Source organism: Tupaia chinensis, unplaced genomic scaffold (assembly GCF_000334495.1).
Source record: "Tupaia chinensis unplaced genomic scaffold, TupChi_1.0 Scaffold000437_1, whole genome shotgun sequence".
Classification (NCBI taxonomy): Eukaryota; Metazoa; Chordata; class Mammalia; order Scandentia; family Tupaiidae; genus Tupaia; species Tupaia belangeri.
Genome location: NW_006159942.1, coordinates 3,716,130 through 3,720,206, shown reverse-complemented (window position 1 = coordinate 3,720,206; position 4,077 = coordinate 3,716,130).

Sequence of the window (4,077 nt, the reverse complement as noted above, 5' to 3'; positions counted from 1 at the left end):
CTCGTGGAGCAGAGCCCCGGCCGCGCAGCATGATCCATTTTCTCATGATTAAACAAGAAATAGAAGATATTAAACCCAATATCAACTTTTTTTGGGACAGCCATATGGGCTGAAATTTCAATTTCTTTCTTAGCTATTAATAATTTCTCTTCATTTTAAAATAAGTTCAATGACCTTTGTATGTTTCCAGTCAAGTTTATTTAGTTGTAAGTGATAGAAATATGTTTAAGATAGCCTGTACTCCTTAATAGTACCATCAATCAACAATTTAAATGGATTGCTTTCATAAATAGTAGTTCAAATTCATTGATGTGCAGAGTCCAGGTGACTATTTGCCTTCTGGCATGGCATGGAACTCAAATGAGGTCATCAGTGTAGTTTCTTTCTATCACTTGGAAGTACTGAATAAACAATGACCTGTAGTCTAATCATTTCACCCAGCTGGCTTTGCAAGCATTAGAGATTGGGCTGTTCATAAGCATAAGCTAAGGTGGAATCTGGGATGCAAGCTGTTTAATAAAGATCAATGCCTGTGAAAAGAAGGAGGATACAGGGCTGGGCAGAGGGAGCAGTCAAACTGATTTACGGTTGACGAAGCCTGCACTAACCTGAAGAGAAAAGTTGGAGTATTGCCTCTTGCAATTGTCTCACATCAGGTCCAAATGGCTGGGCTTTTGTATGCCCATGCCATTCAGTTACTGCATGGTGGCTGCCCTAGAAACAGCATGACTCTGGCAGTTGTTTACTGCATTTAGGGTAACTCTGAGGTGGATGACAGTTGTAGGTGTCTGCTGACTGTATTCTGCAGCAGAAAGGGGGCTTTTTCTTGGAATGTTTTTCTTTTCATTTCTCCCACAATTTTCATTTTATGCTTCTCAGATATTCTTTTTAAATCTATATTTGGGAGACAATTTAGTGGGAAGAACTACAGCCTCTACCACTGAAGTTGGTCATGGGATCATGATTGACACTCATTTCTCTCTCTTCTAGTATCTGTCCTGCATTTTTCATACTCTTAGCTACCAGCTCTTCTTGATTTAATGGCCTACCTATAGTCATGACCTAGATCCTCAACTTGTTTTCCATTTGAGGTTGTAAGATCTCTCTACTACGTATTTATTTTTATAGTGCTTCCTGACATTTGTCAGTACACATCTTTGTGGGGGACAGTACAGTTTTCAAAGTATGCATATAGTATGTAATAATCAAATTAAGGATATAGACACTTTCACCTTATTTGACATTGAACATTCTATAATCTAGTTCTACAGATTTCTTCCTTTATTTTATTTTGAAAGTGTATATATATATATATATATATATATACACTGTATTGTCAATGAATTTTAAAATTTTGGTGCAGTACACTGCTGGAGCTCTATTAGCAGTCATAGCTGGGCGAAAAGTACTGAAATGGACAAAGTACATCACCTGAGTTGTTTCCTATGACTGCTGAGACAAATGACCACAAACTTGATGGTTTGGAACAATATTTATGCTCTGAAAATACCAGATTCAGTATATATGCATTTAAATTTTAATTTACTTTACCCATTTAATCACTATACATTGCTCAGCTTGTAAGTTGAATTTACCCCACATGAATATACAAAAGTGCTAGTTTCTAATGGTTGTCTGCATTATTTGGCTAGTGAAACCTTCTTCCATCTTTAATGCTCATCATTCTGATTTCAGATTCAATCAACACCTTGCTTTCTCCTCTTTTTTTTTTTTTAAGTGAAATCTCCATCTGCCTCCTTTATTTGTGCATTCATGAGAGAGAGACAGAAAAAGGAAATGTGAGAAATCACTCCTTGCCCCTGAGAGAGAATGCCATGCTTCAATCCCTTCTCTTCCAGTCTCTTCAGGATTTGGGACATGTACATATATGCACCTGATGTGATTTTCAAGTTGCTGGGTTTGGGACTTGAACCATGGTTGGTCATGTGATAGTCCAGCACCTTAGCCACCATGCTACTTGTTGGTCCCATCCATCTGCCTCCTTCTTAAAAGGACACTTATGATTGTATTAGAGCCCATTCATGTAATCCAGGATAGACTCTCCATCTCAAAACTATTAATCACACCTTTCACCATAGGTAACATATAAGGTAATATTTATAGATTCTAAGAATTAGGACATATATATTTTTTCGGCTATTATTCAGCCTACCAGAATTGTGATGATTAATTTTATGTGTCACCTAAAGAAATGTCTTTGACTAAGGTTAACATTTAAATCAGTTGAGTTTGAGTAAGCAGATTGCCCTTTCTAGTGTGGGTAAGCCTCCTCCCACCAACTGAAGGCCTGAATAGAGCAAAATGGTTGACTTCTCCAAGGACGAGTGAATTCACCATCAGACTTCATCTGCACCATTAGCTCTCCTGGACCTCTGCCTGCCAGTTTTCAGACTGAAAATGAACCATAATATCTCCTGGGTCTTCAACCTGTGGGCCCACACTACTAATTGTATTGTGTTGTCAGGAAAGCTATGATGCATTTTTTTTTTTTTTGAGAGGTTTTCGCTATAGGGCGCGTGCGCTTGCCAGACAGACAGAGAGAGACAGAAAGACAGAAAGTGAGAAATCACCCCCCAGGGGGTATGGTCACACTGCATTCCCTTCTCTTCCATTCTCCTCTCGGGATCCTGGGCATGCTTGCACATGTGCCCGGAGTGAGTTCTAAGCCACCGGATCCGGGACGCGAACTGCAGTCGACTACGTAGGAGTCCAGCAACATAGCCATTACGCTAACTGCTGGTTCCCCCATGATGCATTTTTACATAGAAAACCAGAAAAATACGTCATGACTATCCTGATGACCTAACAGATTCACCAGCTTTCATAATTATATGAACCTATTCCTTTCAGTAAATTGTTCTATGCACACACACACACACACACACACACACACACACACAGGTTATGCTGGAGTTCTGGAGAACTCTGGCAAAAATACACCATCTGTGAAAATTTCAGTAGTTCCAGGCCTATCATCAGCAATGGATTCCTCTCATTGCCAATTGTATGGGGAGCATTCCAAATCCTCATCTTATTGCCTACTTTCTGAGATTGCACCTGATACCAACTGTCATAAATTGAGTTCTCTGGAAGCAGATACTGAACTGGATTTGGGTGCAAGGTATTTATTATAGATCAATGCATGTAAAAGGAAGAGGGAGGATTGGGTAGAGGAGAGGTCAAGTTGAGTTATGATTGACAAAGCCTCAGCCAATCCTACTGGAATCTGGCAAGCAGAGGATGTCAGTTTCTTGCCTCAAGCCCAAATGAACTTTTATGCTCTTATCTTGCTCTATCACTGGATGCAGGCCACCCAGGAAGGACATTATGTCAAGTGGAGTTCAGTATAAGTTAGATAGATCTTGTAGGAACTGATAACTAAATATGTTGCTGACTACTTTCTTGACCTTATACTAAATTTTTTTCTAATAGAAGAATCCAATTGAAAGAGGCAATCTTGTGGCTGGATGGTAGGTAGTACAAAGGAAAAACAGGATGTTCTGTGAGGCTAATCCACATAAGAAGGTTATAGGTTCACTTCCACAGACCTCTTTGAGTATGCCAGGCATAAATGTGCCCATCATCTGGGGCTGGCTGAGACTGGGGGTGGATCAAAGTGCCAAAACTTATTTGGGGATGCTATCTCTCTATCTGTCTCTTTTGCTCATAGAATGAATGAAAAAATAAACTTTTAAAGAAGTGGCAATCTTTTCTTTTTTTCTTTAAAAAATTCATTTGAGAGTGTGTTCAATCACTGGAGAGAGAGAGAGAGAGAGAGAGAGAGAGAGAGAGAGAGAGTATCCTTCCCCTCCACCATGGGAGAGGGTCATGCTGCAATTATCCATCCCTCCTTTTGGGATTTGGGCAAGTACACACCTGCACCAATCATGTTTCTCAAATCACTGGGTCTGGGACTCAAACCATGCAGTCATTCTTATGGGATCCAATTGCTGTAACCACCATGCCAAGAACAGATCCAAGGCAACCTTTTCTATTGCTATAACAGTCTGGTCCAGCATGAAGACAGGAGCAGTGGCTTAAACTCACGCTGGGCGT